Raw genomic sequence first — 24,023 nt, forward strand, 5'->3', positions numbered from 1 at the left:
GAATAAGCAGGAGACGGTGTCTAGCATTTTCGGTTGATGGGGAGAACAAACGTAGCAGGAAGGATATAATGCAATCAGTGTTCTCAGACTTTGGTACCATTTCCCATTTAGTGACAGCCATTTGGGGTTGGGTAAAAATTCTAACAAATAAGGATAAATGGTCATTAAAAGCCATCTAGAACCTCAAATATTCCAAATACATGATGTGAGGAAGCATTAGGCAGGGACATTTTCACTTAAACTATAGCTACACAATTACCAGTTTACCAAACAAGTATGTTTGGTAGGAATACAAAAATACTAGTTCATATTTCATCATCTGTTTTAATAAATATATATCCGACTTTGTTATCATTATCTTCATTTACAGGCTCAGAGGTTTTGGGTAGCTTGCCCAAAGTCATCATCTTGTAAATGACCAAGCTGTGATTAAAAGTGGGTCTGACCCATACTAGGGGACAGACCTTCAACCACTCAACTATGCCACCTTACAAAATGATTCACACACACACATATATACACAAATAGCACATTAGGAGATGGCAGCTAAAATAATATAAAAACATATCTTTTAAAGATATCTATTGTGTAAAACAATTGCCACACTTTCTACAGTGTACTTTTTTATTGGAACATATGAATAATGTTAACCTTAATTAGTTCTTATAATCTTATTGGTAGAACAACAATTGAGTTTCTTTGTTGCTAAAATGTATTTATGCCACTCAGATCATAGTGATTTCATGTGGCAGAGGATAAGTTAAAACTCTTCTGGGTAACTAGAGATGGGAATGTCAATACTCAGACAAACTCACCAGGTGTAAGCTTAGACATTTCCGGAGCAGATAGGCTTGCAAAGTGTGAAGAGTAGTTTGCTTATGAGGGGTGATTATGGTAACTCTCAAACTGTTTGTCACTGGTACAAAATGTTAGAGGAAGCCATGCATCTGAGGGGAGCTGGAAAATTTTATTTTATTTTTTTAAGATTTTACTTATTTATTCATGAGAGAGAGAGAGAGGGAGAGAGACAGAGACACAGGCAGAAGAAGCAGGCTCCACACAGGGAGCCCCATGTGGGACTCAATCCTGGGATTCCAGGATCATGCCCTGGGCTGAAGGTGGTGCTAAACTGGGTGTCCTGGAAGGATTTTTAAAGAGAGGATCTGTATCATTTATTGATAATGTCTTTAAAAATTCTGTCTTTGCAAAGCAAGAGTTTTAAAGTTTTCTGTGAAAAAATCGGAATATGAGGATAGGAACACATGTATGTCCTAGATCCTTCTCGAATGAATTCAATTTGCAGAATGTCCATATCTTCAGCAAGTATAGGAAGCATTAGTCCGTGCAGTCAACAATGAGGACTGGTGGGCAGGTCACAATACATAGCACTTCTGGGTTCTGACAGTCACAGAAGACACAGGACCCAGACAGGAGTCAGGATTTGCAGCAAGCAAGTGTGAGGCTCTGGTTATATATTAACACCTAACTTTTATGTATTGTAGTCAGCTAATGTGTGTGTGTGTGTGTGTGTGTGTGTGTGTGTGTGTGTGTAAACACATGTGAATACAAATAAGTGGTATTTAATCCAGGTAACTTTATAAATCAACACACACACATATGTGTGTATATATATGGACTTACATATATAATAACTCTATAAAATAGCACATCTGTTGTATTAAAGAGGACACTGGGATACAGACAAATTGACCTTTGAGCCTGAAAGGTTGTAGCTAACGAGACACATAATCTGAACTCACGGGCTTCTGATTGTGAGTCCAGGGTCCTTTGGTCTCCCTTACAGGTTTTTTTTTTTTTTTTTTTTTAAGATTTTACTATTTACTTGAGAGAGAGCATAAGAGAGTGAGCATGTGGGGCAGGGTGCAAAGGGAGAGGAGAAGCAGACTCCCTGCTGAGCAGGGAATTCAGATGTGGGGCTTGATCCCAGGACCTTAGGATCATGACCTGAGCTGAAGGGAATCATTTAACCAACTGAGTCACCCAGGCGCCCTGACCCCACAGTTTTGGCCCAATCTGAAGGCCACTGACTGCCTCAGGCATGCTTGAGTCAGGAATTTCCTGGGATATTTAGCCACTTGGCACAATCATCAAAATAAGAGAGTGACAGCACAACAATGTATGCAAAAAAAGCACACCCATGCTGTCTGATTGCACTGTGATTGACTATTTTTCTAGGCCTTTCGTTAGACTTTCATTGGCTGACCTTCTGCAGTGGGGGAGTTTGGTCAACTGCTCAAGAACATATGAAATGTGTCCTTTGCAAATTACTTTGTGAACTTGATCTGCCAGTCTGTGAAATGTGGATGGCAGTATTTTTCAGTGTTGGTATGGTGGCAGGTGATTAATTGGTGCTATTATTACTGCGACCCAAGGCACAAGTAGCCCAAGAAGAAGAAGGTGGGATCCTGCAGAGCCATGGCCTTAGGGTCTCATTGACCAATTTCTAGGGACCAGAATGTGAAGGGTCTGAGTGTTTCTTCTGTCCCTCCTTCCCTGTGAAACCTCTAGCTCTCTCTGCCTACCTTTCCATTTTGCCGATTGGATTATTGGGGAGTTGAAATGGCTGTGAAGCTCTAAAGAGTTTTTTAGAGTTACCTTGCTGCTCCAGGGCTCGTAGTGATTGCCTCTAAATTGTTACTGAAATGTGCACTTCAGTTCTGTGGGCACCCAGACCCACAGCTATCCAGGGAAGATTTGGGCAGTGGCTCATGTGTCACTGTCCTAGAAACCAGACTGACAGTCACTCCCCACGCCTTGGGACTGGGTTTAGGGCTCCAGCTTTGAGGTTTCCTGGTGTACTGTGGTTGGGAGACAGCAGAGGGCACCTCTTGCATGCACTGGGAATGCAAACAGACCCCTCTGGAGATGTGAGGTAACCCATCCCCCACGGTACCCACAGTGACTGCTGCTCCCTCCAGTCCTCTTGCCTTAAAACACAACATTTGTTTCATCCTCATTTTTTCTTGACACCACCACCTCCCATGTCTGCTGGGGACAGCCCGTTGGTCTTTCCTGACTTCTGAGTGAAGAGGGAGCTTTGGACTCGGAGGGGGTTGTTTCCCCAGAAAGCCTGGAGACTGCGTGCATTAACTCCTCCAGGCCTTTGTTGAGAGAGGCCTCCAGTCGTGTGTGGAACTTTGGTTTATTAAATCTGATGAGTTCTATATTTCTGCCACATGTCACGGATCACCCACGTTGACTGAGCCCTGCCAGAGCCGGGCTGCTGTTACCCTGAAATGAAGCCAGATTTTTTAAGTGGGTGGGGGTACTTCCAGTTTGGTGCAGTAAATTATATGGTTCTGCTTGATTTGCTTTGCTCTGGGCTGGGAGAACTCAGGATGGAACGTATCTTGCAGTGTGTGTAGGGGGTGATGGGACAAGAGTGAGGGGGAGGGAAGGAGGAAGAGAGAATTATAATTTTCTACAGTGAATGGGTCAAATAGCCAATAAGCATATAGGCCCTGGTTTTTCTTTTCCTACCTCTTCCCAACTCAGGCACTCCTTTTCATTTTATGCTTTCAAAACTTGGGGCTGGCTTCCTAAAATTCCAGGAAGAAACCTGGGGACCTGAGTTAGCCATAAAAGGTAACAGAATTCCTTGTTCTCCCATCGACCTCTCTGTCATGGAAGGAAACTCCGGGGACTTAAAATAGCAAAATAACCTGCTCTTTAGAAGTTGATTTTTCTGTTATGAGGCTGTTTGGCTTTGAAGGAGGAGGCTGGAGGTGGGAGATTACTACTGGTTCTACCTCGCATTTAAGTATGGCCCATTTCTGGGAAGGTGAACATAGAATGGCACAGATGAGGACATAGGTTTCATCTTCTGCTTCATTTAATGGCAGATTAGAATAATCTGGACTTTAGGGGCAGAGGATGAGAATAGAAAACATATTATGGGAGAGTCCAGAGAGGACTAAAGTTGAGAATCTGCTTTCAAATTCTGACTCAGTGCCAGTTCCTTATCTAATTCTGTTAATTTGTAAAAATGAGAATAAAATCGACCTCTCAGGAATATCATGAGGTTAGATGAGAAAATATGGGTGAGTTCTATTGTGATAGCAAGAGAGTTCAGTAAACTTTTTTTTTTTTTTTAACTTTCAACATAGTTCTGAGGATGGATTTGGGCTATTGTCAGGGAACAAGATCCATTTGTCTTCTGTGACTTTTCTTTGAAGGGGCAGGGCTGGGTAGTCAGATCCAAGAGTGTGACTTTACTGGCCTTGCAATTCAGTAGAAAGGCCTTGCAGTTCAGTAGGAAGAATTTTTATAGAGAAAGTAGGAATCACATTTTGAAGACACTCTGTATTTATAAATGTGCCCTCCATTTTGTCCAAAACAAATAGATTTAAATAAGCCAAATATTATATTTCTAATTCAGGATCACTCTGTATACAGTTCCAGGTTTGGAAATTTACAAATAGTTTTTAAAAATTTCAGTGAGGTTCAAAAAGCATCAGAAAAATTCCTAAGCAAATAAAACACTTTTTTTCCCCAAGTTCAGAGAATTCTAAGATACATATTTTGTAAAAATTTGCTTCAAAAATCATACTGTTGGAAAATCTTAGCTGACCAGAATGGCGAAAATTTCTTTCTCCCTGAAACATTTATTTACGCTTGTACCCACGTGGCACTGAGTTGAGTTGAAGGTGGCTGCATCGAAATGACAGAAAGAAATCTTGGGCTTTCTTCTCTACTACTAAATGATTTGTTGAAAGCTTGGATTCTGGTGAGAATCATGGCTATCCAAATAAAAATGAATGGACCCTCTTCATTGATCTCTGTCTTTTGTTCTAGAGGGTAGGTTGCTTGCTCCCTGGCTGACACCTAAACACCTATCTTAGGTCAAAAAAAAAATCTTTTTAAAAAATTTCTGCAACCTGTGGATAAAAAGCTTAAACAAAAGATTTTAAAAGCCACTTGATTCTAAAGGAAAAAATTATAATGCTTTGATGATCAAATTTTGATTTCCAAAAATCAAATTGTCGAGCTGGGAGGACTTATTCAAGATGCCATGAGGTTGCCCTGTTGGAGAATCCTCCTTTTTGCTCACACCCATCTCTCTTCTCACCAGGGGGTTCCCAGCTGTTGCCCCACTGCCAGTCCTTTACTCTCCCTAACCCAGGTGCCAGCAAGCACTGCATTTCTTCATGTTCTCTGCCTGGGCTTGGTCTTTCTCCATCAAACACTCAATCTTCCCAAGATATATTATTACAAGGTATTAGCTAACAATAGTGTTGATAACTGTTTCTCTCAGTTCTATTTTCTGATTCTATGACTATGCAAATACTTTCTCATGGAAAGTTTTCAGTGATATTTTCTCCACTGTTCACCCAGCCAAAATGCAAACCTTATTAAAGGAACTTACTCATTTAAGGTCTCTTGAGTAATAGATTTTGCTCTATGCTATTACATGCAAACTAGTCAATCTTTCCTGAAAAGCTCTTTAATATTGAATGCCATGTGCACTTCTACTCAAATTTCCCCAAACTGCACCATTAATAAAACAAACATTTATGATTTTCTAAGTATTGCAGACTGAATTCATGCAAAAATAAAGAATCCTTTTCAAAATGAGAAAGAAAATTAGGCAGGCTTTAAGACAATTGGAGGACCCTACAGCCATCATATTAAAATGGAATTTTTTAAATAGCTTATTGCTTATTTTCATAGCTACAGGATTTATATTATTTAATTCCTTGTATTCTAAGTGTACCTCTTTTCTATTTTCTTCATCGTTGTAACTCAAACCTCATTGAGTTCCCTTCTTATGCTAGAAGACACCGTGTATTCCATTGGGTAGGCTTTGAAATGGGCAGGAAGAGGCACAGGACTTCGTTAGTTCAGACCACATGCCTGCTCTATTTCTGAGAATTGTTAACTTTATTTTTGAAGTGGATTAGCTTTGAAGGCAAAAGAAAAGTGGGAAAGGTATGCCTCAGAGAAGTTGACCCACTTCTCTGACAGAATTTAAGTTGTAAATATAACTATATTTTGTCTTCCATATATAATTTTGGACAATGAGTAATTATTTTCCAGCATCCATTAAACTTCCCTTCCAACTCTTCCTTATTCCCCCTATTCATTCAGCACATACTGTTGAACGTCTCAACATTCACAGCACTGGTTTAGCCATAGGGGGAAACAAAACCATAGGAAATAGTCTTTTCCATCTCAATTTTTTCACAGTTGCAACCAGGGAGAAAAGATGTAGAACAGAGTATGTTAAGTAACAATGAAGCAGGAAGAGAACAAATGATGATATCAAAAGAGAGCCATATCAGTACATTTTCAAGGAGCTCGGAGGCAGAAGAGAGCTCAAATGTGAAGATGACAACTTGGTTAAGAGAAGAAAGTTTTATGTTTATGTTATTCATAAACACACACACACATTCTCTGCCCTGCTCTGAGTCTTGGAAGGCTTTCTTCCCTGGACTATATTACCTGCTCCCTTGCACTCTGATTTCCTGTTGGTTCAACCAATGCTAGGCAACAATAGGCAAGTAGAGAGGCTGGAGCGGTTCTTTGGCCCCTCCCTGCTTGGCTGTGACTTTGGCAGCAACTGCAAGGTCTTCTCCACGGTTAGCCACAGATCTTGTCTGGGTAGCACCTCTTCCAGGTACTATTCTCTCCTCTAGCTGTGCAAGTGGAGGGGTTTACAGATCTTCCTTGCAGTAATTCCCTGAACACTGACCACACCTCTGGAAAGAGTCCTTTCATTTGCTAATGCTTCTGAGTGCCATCATCCTGCCACCTGCTGGGACTCTGACTGACACTAGAGGCTTTCTGTGTGCAAAAGTCAGTATGCATGGAGGCCAAGATAAGAAATAAACTTGGGCAAACCCAGTCAGACAAGAGGAAAAGGATAAGTGAGAGGGTGTAGCACACAAGGTAAGTTTGGAGACAATGCTAGGGAAAGACATGTTTGGAGTCCTCCTATGAAAAGCAGAAGGCATGGGGGATTTTGGGTAAAGAAGTCACATAATAAGTAGTATGTAGAAAAATCAATCTGGTGATTGAATATGGGTTAGAATAGAGAGACTGGCCATAAGGAAATCATTTGGTGAGCTATGACAGAAATCCTGGAATTCTTGTTGAAGAAGTGTCTTGGTCTGTCATATAGAAAGTACCCTTGAGAACTTGAGGTTCCAGCCCTACAGACATCTCTGAATCTGAAGAGGTCCCAGCTGGGGTGCAGCCGAGACTCCTAGTACACATATATAATAATAATGCATACTATGTATGCATTATTGACTTATTTTGGGTGACTGTGGAGAGAGGTGGTGGAAAACTCCTAAACAGCTGGTAACACCTGGACACAATGAAAATGACAGAACACATGACCCAAGGACTTTGCAGCAAGGAACATTTTTAAAGGGACATGTTTTCAGCTTACTGATATTTTTCGAATTAGGGATCCAAATATTACATTTCTTACAGATGTTAGAAGAGCATCTGCATTTCCTTGATTGGTTTCTGGTGGCAGCAGCTATGCCCAACTGTTGACATCTGGGGAGTCCTGATATTTGGATGATGCAAGTGGTGAAGCTACGAGTTTGTTGGCCCCCTATAAGCATGGTTGGTTGGAGATTATGGGAACCTTTCAGAGCCAGGTCTCATCTTTCCTGACAGAGTCTAATTTGAAGTTACACAGTCAGAGATGATGTGGGGCAAGATCTCTGAGTAATAGTTGTGGGTTTTCTTCCATTTTTGTGTTGCATAGTTGGACTTTAATATATATAGACCTAATTAATAAAGAAACAAGTTGCATAAAGATGTTAAGAGCAGGGTTTCTCAACAATGGCATTATTGACATTTGGGCTAGATGATTCTTTGTAGTGTGTGTGTGTGTGTGTGTGTGTGTGTTGCGCACGCGCAAGCTGTCCTGTGTATGTAGGATGTTCAGGCATTCTTGGGTATAGAGAGTAAATCCTTGGCCTGTTGACATAAAGACTTGCCAGGGTTGTAGCTAACGAGACACATAATCTGAACTCACGGGCTTCTGATTGTGAGTCCAGGGTCCTTTGGTCTCCCTTACAGGTTTTTTTTTTTTTTTTTTTTTAAGATTTTACTATTTACTTGAGAGAGAGCATAAGAGAGTGAGCATGTGGGGCAGGGTGCAAAGGGAGAGGAGAAGCAGACTCCCTGCTGAGCAGGGAATTCAGATGTGGGGCTTGATCCCAGGACCTTAGGATCATGACCTGAGCTGAAGGGAATCATTTAACCAACTGAGTCACCCAGGCGCCCTGACCCCACAGTTTTGGCCCAATCTGAAGGCCACTGACTGCCTCAGGCATGCTTGAGTCAGGAATTTCCTGGGATATTTAGCCACTTGGCACAATCATCAAAATAAGAGAGTGACAGCACAACAATGTATGCAAAAAAAGCACACCCATGCTGTCTGAATGCACTGTGATTGACTATTTTTCTAGGCCTTTCGTTAGACTTTCATTGGCTGACCTTCTGCAGTGGGGGAGTTTGGTCAACTGCTCAAGAACATATGAAATGTGTCCTTTGCAAATTACTTTGTGAACTTGATCTGCCAGTCTGTGAAATGTGGATGGCAGTATTTTTCAGTGTTGGTATGGTGGCAGGTGATTAATTGGTGCTATTATTACTGCGACCCAAGGCACAAGTAGCCCAAGAAGAAGAAGGTGGGATCCTGCAGAGCCATGGCCTTAGGGTCTCATTGACCAATTTCTAGGGACCAGAATGTGAAGGGTCTGAGTGTTTCTTCTGTCCCTCCTTCCCTGTGAAACCTCTAGCTCTCTCTGCCTACCTTTCCATTTTGCCGATTGGATTATTGGGGAGTTGAAATGGCTGTGAAGCTCTAAAGAGTTTTTTAGAGTTACCTTGCTGCTCCAGGGCTCGTAGTGATTGCCTCTAAATTGTTACTGAAATGTGCACTTCAGTTCTGTGGGCACCCAGACCCACAGCTATCCAGGGAAGATTTGGGCAGTGGCTCATGTGTCACTGTCCTAGAAACCAGACTGACAGTCACTCCCCACGCCTTGGGACTGGGTTTAGGGCTCCAGCTTTGAGGTTTCCTGGTGTACTGTGGTTGGGAGACAGCAGAGGGCACCTCTTGCATGCACTGGGAATGCAAACAGACCCCTCTGGAGATGTGAGGTAACCCATCCCCCACGGTACCCACAGTGACTGCTGCTCCCTCCAGTCCTCTTGCCTTAAAACACAACATTTGTTTCATCCTCATTTTTTCTTGACACCACCACCTCCCATGTCTGCTGGGGACAGCCCGTTGGTCTTTCCTGACTTCTGAGTGAAGAGGGAGCTTTGGACTCGGAGGGGGTTGTTTCCCCAGAAAGCCTGGAGACTGCGTGCATTAACTCCTCCAGGCCTTTGTTGAGAGAGGCCTCCAGTCGTGTGTGGAACTTTGGTTTATTAAATCTGATGAGTTCTATATTTCTGCCACATGTCACGGATCACCCACGTTGACTGAGCCCTGCCAGAGCCGGGCTGCTGTTACCCTGAAATGAAGCCAGATTTTTTAAGTGGGTGGGGGTACTTCCAGTTTGGTGCAGTAAATTATATGGTTCTGCTTGATTTGCTTTGCTCTGGGCTGGGAGAACTCAGGATGGAACGTATCTTGCAGTGTGTGTAGGGGGTGATGGGACAAGAGTGAGGGGGAGGGAAGGAGGAAGAGAGAATTATAATTTTCTACAGTGAATGGGTCAAATAGCCAATAAGCATATAGGCCCTGGTTTTTCTTTTCCTACCTCTTCCCAACTCAGGCACTCCTTTTCATTTTATGCTTTCAAAACTTGGGGCTGGCTTCCTAAAATTCCAGGAAGAAACCTGGGGACCTGAGTTAGCCATAAAAGGTAACAGAATTCCTTGTTCTCCCATCGACCTCTCTGTCATGGAAGGAAACTCTGGGGACTTAAAATAGCAAAATAACCTGCTCTTTAGAAGTTGATTTTTCTGTTATGAGGCTGTTTGGCTTTGAAGGAGGAGGCTGGAGGTGGGAGATTACTACTGGTTCTACCTCACATTTAAGTATGGCCCATTTCTGGGAAGGTGAACATAGAATGGCACAGATGAGGACATAGGTTTCATCTTCTGCTTCATTAAATGGCAGATTAGAATAATCTGGACTTTAGGGGCAGAGGATGAGAATAGAAAACATATTATGGGAAAGTCCAGAGAGGACTAAAGTTGAGAATCTGCTTTCAAATTCTGACTCAGTGCCAGTTCCTTATCTAATTCTGTTAATTTGTAAAAATGAGAATAAAATCGACCTCTCAGGAATATCATGAGGTTAGATGAGAAAATATGGGTGAGTTCTATTGTGATAGCAAGAGAGTTCAGTAAACTTTTTTTTTTTTTTTTTTTAACTTTCAACATAGTTCTGAGGATGGATTTGGGCTATTGTCAGGGAACAAGATCCATTTGTCTTCTGTGACTTTTCTTTGAAGGGGCAGGGCTGGGTAGTCAGATCCAAGAGTGTGACTTTACTGGCCTTGCAATTCAGTAGAAAGGCCTTGCAGTTCAGTAGGAAGAATTTTTATAGAGAAAGTAGGAATCACATTTTGAAGACACTCTGTATTTATAAATGTGCCCTCCATTTTGTCCAAAACAAATAGATTTAAATAAGCCAAATATTATATTTCTAATTCAGGATCACTCTGTATACAGTTCCAGGTTTGGAAATTTACAAATAGTTTTTAAAAATTTCAGTGAGGTTCAAAAGCATCAGAAAAATTCCTAAGCAAATAAAACACTTTTTTTCCCCAAGTTCAGAGAATTCTAAGATACATATTTTGTAAAAATTTGCTTCAAAAATCATACTGTTGGAAAATCTTAGCTGACCAGAATGGCGAAAATTTCTTTCTCCCTGAAACATTTATTTACGCTTGTACCCACGTGGCACTGAGTTGAGTTGAAGGTGGCTGCATCGAAATGACAGAAAGAAATCTTGGGCTTTCTTCTCTACTACTAAATGATTTGTTGAAAGCTTGGATTCTGGTGAGAATCATGGCTATCCAAATAAAAATGAATGGACCCTCTTCATTGATCTCTGTCTTTTGTTCTAGAGGGTAGGTTGCTTGCTCCCTGGCTGACACCTAAACACCTATCTTAGGTCAAAAAAAAAATCTTTTTAAAAAATTTCTGCAACCTGTGGATAAAAAGCTTAAACAAAAGATTTTAAAAGCCACTTGATTCTAAAGGAAAAAATTATAATGCTTTGATGATCAAATTTTGATTTCCAAAAATCAAATTGTCGAGCTGGGAGGACTTATTCAAGATGCCATGAGGTTGCCCTGTTGGAGAATCCTCCTTTTTGCTCACACCCATCTCTCTTCTCACCAGGGGGTTCCCAGCTGTTGCCCCACTGCCAGTCCTTTACTCTCCCTAACCCAGGTGCCAGCAAGCACTGCATTTCTTCATGTTCTCTGCCTGGGCTTGGTCTTTCTCCATCAAACACTCAATCTTCCCAAGATATATTATTACAAGGTATTAGCTAACAATAGTGTTGATAACTGTTTCTCTCAGTTCTATTTTCTGATTCTATGACTATGCAAATACTTTCTCATGGAAAGTTTTCAGTGATATTTTCTTCACTGTTCACCCAGCCAAAATGCAAACCTTATTAAAGGAACTTACTCATTTAAGGTCTCTTGAGTAATAGATTTTGCTCTATGCTATTACATGCAAACTAGTCAATCTTTCCTGAAAAGCTCTTTAATATTGAATGCCATGTGCACTTCTACTCAAATTTCCCCAAACTGCACCATTAATAAAACAAACATTTATGATTTTCTAAGTATTGCAGACTGAATTCATGCAAAAATAAAGAATCCTTTTCAAAATGAGAAAGAAAATTAGGCAGGCTTTAAGACAATTGGAGGACCCTACAGCCATCATATTAAAATGGAATTTTTTAAATAGCTTATTGCTTATTTTCATAGCTACAGGATTTATATTATTTAATTCCTTGTATTCTAAGTGTACCTCTTTTCTATTTTCTTCATCGTTGTAACTCAAACCTCATTGAGTTCCCTTCTTATGCTAGAAGACACCGTGTATTCCATTGGGTAGGCTTTGAAATGGGCAGGAAGAGGCACAGGACTTCGTTAGTTCAGACCACATGCCTGCTCTATTTCTGAGAATTGTTAACTTTATTTTTGAAGTGGATTAGCTTTGAAGGCAAAAGAAAAGTGGGAAAGGTATGCCTCAGAGAAGTTGACCCACTTCTCTGACAGAATTTAAGTTGTAAATATAACTATATTTTGTCTTCCATATATAATTTTGGACAATGAGTAATTATTTTCCAGCATCCATTAAACTTCCCTTCCAACTCTTCCTTATTCCCCCTATTCATTCAGCACATACTGTTGAACGTCTCAACATTCACAGCACTGGTTTAGCCATAGGGGGAAACAAAACCATAGGAAATAGTCTTTTCCATCTCAATTTTTTCACAGTTGCAACCAGGGAGAAAAGATGTAGAACAGAGTATGTTAAGTAACAATGAAGCAGGAAGAGAACAAATGATGATATCAAAAGAGAGCCATATCAGTACATTTTCAAGGAGCTCGGAGGCAGAAGAGAGCTCAAATGTGAAGATGACAACTTGGTTAAGAGAAGAAAGTTTTATGTTTATGTTATTCATAAACACACACACACATTCTCTGCCCTGCTCTGAGTCTTGGAAGGCTTTCTTCCCTGGACTATATTACCTGCTCCCTTGCACTCTGATTTCCTGTTGGTTCAACCAATGCTAGGCAACAATAGGCAAGTAGAGAGGCTGGAGCGGTTCTTTGGCCCCTCCCTGCTTGGCTGTGACTTTGGCAGCAACTGCAACGTCTTCTCCAGGGTTAGCCACAGATCTTGTCTGGGTAGCACCTCTTCCAGGTACTGTTCTCTCCTCTAGCTGTGCAGGTGGAGGGGTTTACAGATCTTCCTTGCAGTAATTCCCTGAACACTGACCACACCTCTGGAAAGAGTCCTTTCATTTGCTAATGCTTCTGAGTGCCATCATCCTGCCACCTGCTGGGTCTCTGATTGACACCAGAGGCTTTCTGTGTGCAAAAGTCAGTATGCATGGAGGCCAAGATAAGAAATAAACTTGGGCAAACCCAGTCAGACAAGAGGAAAAGGATAAGTGAGAGGGTGTAGCACACAAGGTAAGTTTGAAGACAATGCTAGGGAAAGACATGTTTGGAGTCCTCCTATGAAAAGCAGAAGGCATGGGGGATTTTGGGTAAAGAAGTCACATAATAAGTAGTATGTAGAAAAATCAATCTGGTGATTGAATATGGGTTAGAATAGAGAGACTGGCCATAAGGAAATCATTTGGTGAGCTATGACAGAAATCCTGGAATTCTTGTTGAAGAAGTGTCTTGGTCTGTCATGTAGAAAGTACCCTTGAGAACTTGAGGTTCCAGCCCTACAGACATCTCTGAATCTGAAGAGGTCCCAGCTGGGGTGCAGCCGAGACTCCTAGTACACATATATAATAATAATGCATACTATGTATGCATTATTGACTTATTTTGGGTGACTGTGGAGAGAGGTAGTGGAAAACTCCTAAACAGCTGGTAACACCTGGACACAATGAAAATGACAGAACACATGACCCAAGGACTTTGCAGCAAGGAACATTTTTAAAGGGACATGTTTTCAGCTTACTGATATTTTTCGAATTAGGGATCCAAATATTACATTTCTTACAGATGTTAGAAGAGCATCTGCATTTCCTTGATTGGTTTCTGGTGGCAGCAGCTATGCCCAACTGTTGACATCTGGGGAGTCCTGATATTTGGATGATGCAAGTGGTGAAGCTACGAGTTTGTTGGCCCCCTATAAGCATGGTTGGTTGGAGATTATGGGAACCTTTCAGAGCCAGGTCTCATCTTTCCTGGCAGAGTCTAATTTGAAGTTACACAGTCAGAGATGATGTGGGGCAAGATCTCTGAGTAATAGTTGTGGGTTTTCTTCCATTTTTGTGTTGCATAGTTGGACTTTAATATATATAGACCTAATTAATAAAGAAACAAGTTGCATAAAGATGTTAAGAGCAGGGTTTCTCAACAATGGCATTATTGACATTTGGGCTAGATGATTCTTTGTAGTGTGTGTGTGTGTGTGTGTGTGTGCGCCTGCGCACGCGCATGGAGTGAGGAGCTGTCCTGTGTAGTGTAGGATGTTCAGCGGCATCCTTGGCCTCTACCCACTAGACTCCAGTAGCACTCTAACCTTCCCTCCCTGTTATGACAACTTAAAAATGTCTCCACATATTGCCAAATGTTCTCTGGGGCAAAATCATACCTGACTGAGAACCATTGCTAAGAGAAAACAATAATAAAAGTACTTTTTTCAGTAAGTTAAAACATTTCTTTGCAAGTGACCAGTGATGCACATTTGCAAGAAACTGAGAGAAGCAAGGGGTTTGGTGTGAAACAAACACAATATAGGAAAATTGATTGCCCTTAGACCTCAGCCACACCGGCGCTATGTCCTCACTGCCTAAGCAATCAGTTAAAGACAATGGCAAGCAATATTTTTTCTGGTTGTATAGTGTAGCTTTAGATTTGATTCATCTATGGCTATTTCACTTCAGCTTGGGACTTCCTTTTTTCTCATCACCATGACAGCTACTGAAGTGCCTTGCTACTGTTTTATCATATAGTCTAGGAGTTTGAGTATTCATTTTGGACAGGAAAAAGAATCTATACATCTCTATCCTTGTAAGATTTTAGAGACTATCCATTAACTAGAAATGTCTAGGAGCCTATAGATTAATGTTTGAAACACTGGCTCATTAGCTGATTGTGTCCCATTTGTAGGTTACAAAGTCATTAGTGGGCTATGATCAGTACTTTGAAAAAATGAAATAAAATGGAAAATATTAGATTGCATCACACAAAGTATGGGTAAATATTTGAGAAGTTGTGATTTCTTATAGTGAGTCATGATTAAATTTTGAAAAACACTCCCCTATATAGATTAGAAAAGAAAAGCACTGATTATTCATTTCTGAGAAATCATTTGATTTGGAATAACCTTTGGCTTGATTTAATCTACAACTTAACACTTTGCTTTAGTGTATTTAAAGTGATATAATATTTGATTATGAACAAGGGATGATACAATGCTAGGGGCTGTGGTGAATTTAAAGATGAAGAGAATATCATTCATGCCTTCAAAATTTAAGAAATGCAAATTTCAAATACTAGCTCATAATGGTGTTGAAGCTTTGCAAGGATTAGTTGATGTATGTATGGGACAGATATGAGCTGTTATATGACCTCATAGATCTCCGAAGGTCAAGAGTGCTGTTGAAAGCTGCACGGGGAGTAGAGGGGTTGGCTGTACCTGAGTCTGTAATCCAAAGGATGTGTGTGGGGAAGGGCAGTTGAGAGGGCAGGCAGTCTAGGTTGGTAGCAGCATGTGGTGGGAGACAGTAAGTGGATGGGTTTGCCAAGGGATTTTTGTCTGGGATATTTAGGATAAGTTCCGAATACATGTTGGGGCCAAATTTGGAGGGAATTCCAAGTGGTTTGAACTTTATTCTTAGTCTACAGAAAATCAAGGAGGGCTTTGGAGCAGGGGATTCCTAAATGAGCAGAATATTTCATTCATTCATTCATTCACTGAACAGTAGTTATCAATCACTTGTTATATAAAGAAAAAGGATGAGTAAAGCAAAAAGATGCATAATATCTGGTTCTTTACTTAAATTTCTTAAAGCCCAGAGAGAGAGAACCATATATACAAGGGAATTACAGCTAGAAGGCTAGAAGTAATCAGAGGAAAGACAGACTGATTTTTCCTGATTTTTCAAGCATTTTTATTTGTAGAGATGGCCAAGGACTTCATGAGCAAAGTCAGAGGTAAGAATGAAGAATCAATAGTTAATCTGCTTGGGTTAGGGCACTGGTGAGGCTGGTTGAGACCCCAAGGAGTGCCTTGAAAACCAATTGGCATGTTTCCTCCCTTTGGCAGGCAGGGCTACCTTCCAAGACTGTCCACCTGGAGACATGCGGTCAGAGGTCTGCCTTAATGTGAGTAGTCTGGAGGATAATGTATGTGCCCAATGGATTAAAGCAGAAAAACCAAATGCCATAGCATTGCATGATGAGCTTTTAGTGTGCCCCATTCTTTATAATCCCATGAAGTCTAGGGTGAGCCAGGTTTTTGTGTACCTGGGATGGAGGGCACCAGGTAAGGCATCAGCAACTTAATGAGGGATGATAAACCATGTTGGTCACTGCTAAGTATACTGTCCATTCAAATAAAAGAAAAACAATGAAGGGTTTTATATATATATATATATTATTATTTTTTTTTGCCTAATTCCTTCCTTTGTCTTTGACCTGTTTTGTTTGTTTGTTTAAACTTTGAAAAAAAAAAAAAACAATTAAAGGGCAATATGCAAACAGCTCCTAAAACATGACGTCATGTCTCCACTTTCTTCTAGAGCTCTCAGCCATGAAAAGCAGCTTCCCCCCGGAATCTTCCCAGATTCCCGGGGTCTTGCTATTTTCTTCCCTCTGTGGATCAATAAGTTAAGTAACACGTCAATACCGAGATAGCAGATGAACATCTGTCAGGGAGAACTGGTCCTAGGGGCTTTGTGCTCTGCTATGGAAAGTGTTTGATCTTGGTGTGCCGTCATAAAAGATGGGAGAGACTTTATTATCTTTTATGATCCCGACTTACTAACAACACCTGACAGGGTGATTGTGTCTCGGCCTCTAGTTGGAACTTGGGATGTTCTCATTGGCTTGTGCCCGTATAAGGCTCAGAACTTGCTGGTGAAACATCAAAACAAGCTATAATATGCTTCTGGCAATGGGATTCAGAACAGCTGCAGGGCTTTCTCCTATAGGGGGCCCGCAGGAAGAAGAAAAATGAAAGTGGAGCAATCAATCTCTATAGCATTCTATATATTAATAATGTTTGCCAACTCCAGACATTGTCTAATCGATACCGGGTGCAGGGGTTTGCGATGGTTTGTAATACTGGGTATGGTTTGTTGAAACAGCCTGAGCCTGTGGCCTGGGAAAGGGGGCATCCATAAATGCACATACCATGTGTGCTCTGGTGTCTGGGCAGTAAAGGGTGCTAAGACCTGGAACTTGACTCCAAAAAGATGAGATCTCTCATATCGAGGAGGCTAATTCTTGACATTTTATAACAAGGACCAACTCCCAGGCTGGACAGCCCAATGATTTTCCTCCTCTCATCTGCCTCACACTACTTGTTTCTGATCTTCCCATAGGGCTAGTAGAGGAGAGGCCTGGTGCAGCCACCAGGGGGAGCCCGTCAGGAGGAACTCTCAGGATGCTATGGGCCTCCAAGGCTCAGAAGAAAAACATTGATTTCATGGAGTTTTCGGATTAGAGATGATTGTAAACACTTGGGAGACTCACTGAGTGCAGCCGTTTGTAAAACAATAAAAATATGAACAAAAGTCATCCAATGCCATTGAAGAATGTTATTCAGCCTAAGTTCAAATGATGCATGCATAGAGAAGAATATTCCTCTTTGGAAGGTCTGTTTAATCACTGGAAGGCAATGGTGAGCCAGCAGGGGAAGTCGAATGGAGCACCGATAGGGGTGCCAGGAAAGAGGCATTTCAGCTTAAACAAAACCCATCAGTATAAGAAGGACATTTATTTTGATGCAGTCAGCTGTCATTGGTAACCTCTTCCGGGCCCATATGAGTATTCACAATTAAAAAAAAAAAAATCATCAGATTAAGTCCTCACTACAAACAAAAACAAAAAAAGCAAAACTCCAACCTGAAAGTTGAGCCCTTTGACTTACGACAACTCCTCCCTCCCGCTGGCCCCATGCAAGAGGTTTTGGCAACATCATTTAAAGGCTGAATCCGCTGAGAGGTTGCCAGGTAAGAAGTGTGTGTACACACATGCATCTAACAAGCTGAAAACCAAAGCAGAGCTGGCAATTTGCTCATAAACCAGATAATTAAGGATGTGCCAAACTACCTGTGGGGGAGCCGGGATTTATCAGTGGTTTTTATTTACTGTTTAATAGTACAGCATGTTACATAAACCTTTAAGTTAAACTATTTGATTATAAAAAAAAATAGCCTTTTCAAAGTCACAACACCTCCCCTACAGAGTTCTAAAATCAGTGGAAAACGAGCAGCATCAATAAACACGGTGACTTATGTCAATAAATGTTCTGCCCACCCGGGCACCTGGTTACCCAAGAGGTGTATAAGGGCCAAAGTTGAAATATGAAGATGTTTGCTAGTTCTCCTTCTTTAATGACTAGGATTTTAGAAATGTAGATGTCTTTAAGTATGAATTTGGAGACCTCTTTTGTCAATGGGTCTATTTCAAGGGGAATCCTGTCAACCCTATATTTCTTGTTTAAATATTTTCCTCTTTTTTAAGGTTTATTTTTGCTAATGGGACTTGACCAGTGGCTCTGAAACTTGGCTGCACATTAGAATCATCTGGATAAGTTTAAAAAGTCTCGATGCCTGGCTTTCAACTCCAGAGATTCTGACATAATTGGCCTAGGATTTGGTCCCAGTATTAGTATTTAAAAAAAAAAATCCCCCAACTGTAATGTGCATAGTGATGACCTGGGAATCCTTGCAGAACCCGATTCAATAGGTGGCTATAGGTGTCTGTGTTTGTAACAAGCTCCCGGGTGATATTTCTGCTGCTGTTTGAGAACACACTTACAGTAGAGAGTATCTAGAGGAGGGGTTTTTGGTATGAATTTTCTTTTGCTAAAACAAGTCATGTCTGAACTATGAAGTTTGAAATGGAAGGAAGATAGAAGGCAGGGTGGAAGGCTCTTTCCATTGTGTGGAATTTCTGGGCCCATTGGCCTAGATTCTTTCACTACTTCTAGCATAGGGAAATCCTATTAACAGGGAAGATTTCCCTAAGATAACAATTTGATCTGGAATGCACCATGCTAAGTGATGGTTTACTTTGGCTAAGGTGTCTCTAGGGAATGGCTGGAGGCAGGAAAGGGAAGAGAAAGCACATATTCTAACCTCAGTTGACTTACTCTGTGCCAGGCACTAAACCGAGTGTTAACTGAATCTGGGAAGGTGAGATTATTGTTCCCTTTTCACAATTGCAGAAGGGGAACCGAAGATAGAATTAACCACTGGGGTGCAGAATGATGTCTCTTTGTTGCCCATCTAGTTTTCAGGGTCCCCACTGCTCCCCTGCCCCCACCATAGTACCCGTCCCTTTTTGGGAGCCTGGCTTGTCCTGTTTGGATGACCTAGTTTTCTCATTCTTTATCAAGACTATAAAGTCTTCTCTTTTACTGGGTCACAGCTACTCAGATAACTGATTTATGTTCACATATTAATGCGTTTTGTTGGCTAATATCTTTGTCCCGTGACATAATTATTAAGTGTTTTCCCTTTTATCTTCATTTTAAAATGATAACGTTCTTATGATTGAGTTTCACTGTTTTCCTTGTGGCTCTTAAGTGATGCCAAAGTAACCAGTCAATTCATTAAGAAAACAAATCTGTCAAGTGTTGTGTTTGAGGTCTTGTGGAACAAGCAACTGCCTGACTGACAATGTTGTTTTCTTTCCTCCAGCTTGGTTGGCATTGGATGGGCCCAACCACAGAATATTAAGTACTTATTTTTAAAAACCTACTGCTGACTTGCATCCAATCCGGGTGGCTTTCACAGTACACACAGTAACACCATTCATCACTGCTGGCTCCGAGGAAGACACAGAGCTATGGGGGTTTTAGAATCTGAAGTCACATGTAGGCCCCCAACCCTGGGCCTGACCCCACACCTCCCACTGTTTCATCCCTTCACCCCTCAGAGCTCCCTTTGGGAGCAAAATGGGGATTTTTCTCTTCTCTTTTTCCTGTTGAGACTTTCCAAAACTTGGGGCACCTACCGTGCAGAGTCTTTGTGTTAGGGAGAGAACAGTTATTCTGATGGACACATGAAACAGGTAGCAAGGACTTCGGCTGCCACTCCCCAACCGAGGCAGCTCGCCCGACAGCTGCAACTGCTAAAACAATCTTGTTCTTTTGTTTTCCACACTTAAAGAAAGGCCTTCAGCCAAACTGTCGCCCCTGACCTTGTTTTATATTTCCAACGTGCATTTTATTAACTCCTTTTTCATATGGTACATATGGAGCCCGCCACCAGATGAGAAACTCTGATGGAAAGAGCAGCGGTGAGCAACGAGAGACACTACGCGCAATCTTCGGAGCACATATATCTCTTGTGTTGTTGACCTGAGTTGTGTTGGGGTAAATGAGCTTCAATGCATAGATGATCCTAAAAAATGCATTTAGGTTGTGCAGATCACTTAATTAAAAAACAAATACAAACACACCTACTATCAGCCAGGCACCCAAAGACTTCTTAGAAGAAGTCATTTTGACCGAAAGATTATTGAAGAGAACTAAAGAAATACGCTCTGTTGCGGTGGTGGAGGTTTTATTCTTCAATTTGGCGATTCACTAGGGCTGAATAAGGAAGACGTGGGGCGTACAGTTTTAAAAAACGAATCCAAATAAAAATCCATCTTGCGTACACTTTCATTGATTTCTAACAGTCCTGTTCTCTACAGAACAACGGCCGGGAAAATAATTTCTGTCTATGTAGGAATGATAGACTGCCCCCCCCCCTGCCTTTTTGCTCAAAACCAAAGTTAAACTCCTTTCCCCCCCTCATTTTCCCTCCCGGAGTGTGTGCCTGTGTGTAGGGGTGTCTATCTAATTGGCCACAAGAGGGAATTAAACTAAATAAAATCACTATCCACGGGGGCCTCTAAATATGCCTTTTTAATTTGAAAATTTTTGTGGGTTCCAGTGTAATTCAAGCTTTTCAAGGTTTATTAGTGCATAGTCGTTCGCGGGGCTCACGGAGCTCAAGACGCCCAGGCCCCGACCTGCGGGCCTGCAACCAGCCAAGGAGAGAAGGCAAGAGGCCCTTCACCCAGCGGGCGCGTGGAAGGGACACAACCTTCCCGGAGGCCTCCCTCAAACCAAACACGTATCAATAAAAGTGACTGAAGGGAGTTGAAGTTGGTAATTTGTGCTGCTGACTTGACACTGTGTTCGTCATCCCCCGTGTGAGGAATTCTGACAATTGGCTCCCCAGCCCGGGGAACACGGGGCTCAGGATGGAGGCTCAGCTCTTGCTCCGAGGCCCGGGAACGCCAGTGACTCGGTGTTGGCCTCAGTCGGAGTCAAAACAGGCCGCTCTGTGTAATTAATGGCTGCAGGAGGAAACGGACCAATGGCGCCTTCTGCTGTGAAGCTGTTAATGGAGAACTTATGGAGAGAAAGTCAAGTCCTCCCATCCAAATTGGAATGTGAAAGAAATCTGTTGCAAGGTGATGACAGAAATGAAGTAAAACAGTTGTTTCCTGATCCGCGTGCCAGGTGTGTCTCATACTGTGATAAATAAGATCTGCGTCTTACACTCCAGAAATTGGGGGAATATTACAAGCGTTTATTATGGTGAGGCACAAAAAAATGCACTCGAAATGCTTTGTTTCTCCTGGCACCAAACGGTGAGCAGTTATTGCACAATGCCTGGAGCTGCTAATTCCTTTGTTTAGGTTCAAGCCAACATGGCCTATTAAAAGCTTAAATTCAATTTTATTGTTAAGGTATTTATTAACTGATTATGAAAAGACATTAAAAGACTCATAATTAAGCTCCTAAGTTGCTCCTTCCCTTGATAAATTCTCCTTTCTTACACAATAGGAACTGTCCTTGCACTTCGACCTGACTGTTCGCTCCCTTGGCATTATTATTGGTTTTAGCTCTCCCCTCTGCTCCAGAGCCAGGGCCTTAAATTGAAGGTGTCTGTGAGAACCGGTGGCTTACTGTTACGAGCGTTTCCCCCTGGTTGTGTGCAGTGCTCATGTTCACTTTAAAACCATTGCCATGTTTCACCCGAGGAGGGTGTGTGAATGATTCTTGACAAGTTTCTAAAGTGCCTTTCTGACTTCTTACTTGTTAGAAGGCTGTTGCTAAGATGTTCATGTGCGCACGTGTGAACATGCACACGCAAGTGAATAGGGTATGTCATGTCACCGGGGCACTCATGTGTCTCTTATTTGGGGTTTGATCTTTTGTTAAAATGATCATTCTACGGAAATGATTTTTTTCTTTCTTGCTTTTTAAAGTATTTTGATGTATTTCATTCCAGTCGTTTCCTCTAGAAACTTCAAGAGAAATGCATAAACGGTTTTCTTCCTAAAGACAAAAGAAAAATTTTATAAAAAATTACTGAAGATCCTGAGTATAAAATTGAAGTCTTTGGACCATATAATATATGTATAAAAATACACATCTTTTTGACAATGGAGCTCATTTATTGAAACTGGTTAGAAAGTTTTTCAATAGCAATAACTAATCTTCGGATAAATACCATTAACTGCAATACCACGGGTAGTCAAAGCAGGATTTAATGCTAAAAAATAAAGGAATTGTAACAACATTGAGAACACAAAATATCTAGTTACTGTTGAGCCATCAGTTTTATTAAAATCTTCGATTTCAGTACCACAGTTCCTGCTACTGTTCAGTCATTTAAAATTGGTTTAAAAGATGAGGAAGCCTAATTTTTAAAAAAGGCCCCTAAGCATATTAAGGAATTAAACACACTTAAGTAGAATTATCTACATAATGAGTATGACTTAAAAATTCTACAATATCAACTATGCTCTGCTTTCCTCAAGTGTCAACTATAATTTTTGTACTCATGCACATCATCAGGAATTTATAGAATTAGTACTGAGATTTTGAAAGAGATCTGAGTAAGGATCAATTTGAGGAAACTAAAAGTTGGTGCCATTTGACTTTTTTCCTTAAATGTTGAGTTACTAATTTCAAAAAATTTAAATAAATGCTCATGAAAACTCATGTCCTTACCCTGCACAGCTTCTCAAGGTAGTTCTCAAGGTAGTTATTGTTAGCCATTTAAAGTTGTCTTGTTTATTTCATAAAAATCTTACTTGAGAGGTGAATTACATTTTTGAAGTAAAAATAGCTTTTCTTGTATGTTACTCATAATCACTAATATTTTAAATGTCCTTTATGCAATGCTTGTCTAGGAAAAATAAGAATTATATTATCTGAATTATTCTTATTGGAATTAATTTATCCATCATATTTCCTTTATTAGTAAAAGCATAAAAATGGGATTTTGTAGTTACCATGCATCTTGAAAATATAAGATTACCATATTTATTTCTCAGTCTTTCAACAAGGTCTTTCTTTCTTGCTTGCTTGCTTGCTTGCTTGCTTTCTCCCACTGACTGACTCACCAGAGCAGGACTGTGTACCTACACTGGGCACTTTTGGATCCTATGGACTAAGGATAGTAAAAGCAAGGTACTTGTTCTTGAAAAATCTCCTCTAAACAGAGGACTAGATGAAGAAAGAAGACTGAAAAAAAAAATGACTGAACTATCTATTTTATTTCATCATACTTTGAGTAGAGAACCAGAGAAAAATAGTCTACAAATAATTCAGATTTGATTGTAGATAAAATGATTTATCAGCTTGTCTCATCTCTTGTCTTGTTGACTGCTCTCCAGGTCTCTCTTTTCTGTCTCTGTGTCTGCTCCTTTCTCGCCCCCTCCAATACATACATCATGTCTAAAAACAACCCCAGGCCCATAGTCCTCCTCTAGTTCTTCCTGATGTCCAATCAGTGTCAAATTGCAGCCTCTCTGGCTCTAGATGATCAGCTTTGGGCAGAAGAAAACACAATTCCCACAGAAGGGTGTCTCTGCTTCTGTGACCTCTGGATCTGTGTTGTGTACCATGCTTAAAAAATGCAAAGTAGGCAATTGAAGAACTCCCACATCTCTCCAGAACCCTTCCCCCGCCCCAGTCCTGGGGGTGCCAATGGGAAGGATAATGCAGCCATGAAGGAGCTGTCTCTTTATAAGAGCACTCTCCACCCCCTCCCACTGACCCAAGCCAACGGCATTTGCCAGGCAAATATTATCTGGTGCCGGGCTGCAGCCAGCACACCTCCC

At 41.1% G+C, this 24,023-nt stretch overlaps 1 long non-coding RNA gene across 9 annotated transcripts in view; it reads left to right on the plus strand.

The window, feature by feature from the left end:
* Positions 1-24,023, plus strand: part of LOC121472214 — a 322,481-nt gene that overhangs the window by 216,168 nt on the left and 82,290 nt on the right. For 6 of the 9 annotated variants that reach the window (XR_005982807.1, XR_005982816.1, XR_005982801.1 and 3 more), the window contains one exon: positions 15,988-16,046. The exons of 2 other annotated variants lie outside the window; for them this stretch is intronic. This is a non-coding gene — a long non-coding RNA (uncharacterized LOC121472214). Of the gene's footprint in view, positions 1-15,987; positions 16,047-17,266; positions 17,897-19,591; positions 23,479-24,023 lie in introns of those variants that run through there. One more of the 9 variants, XR_005982802.1, reaches the window with a different exon arrangement.

The sequence above is a fragment of the Vulpes lagopus genome, chromosome 1, assembly GCF_018345385.1.
Source record: "Vulpes lagopus strain Blue_001 chromosome 1, ASM1834538v1, whole genome shotgun sequence".
Classification (NCBI taxonomy): domain Eukaryota; kingdom Metazoa; phylum Chordata; class Mammalia; order Carnivora; family Canidae; genus Vulpes; species Vulpes lagopus.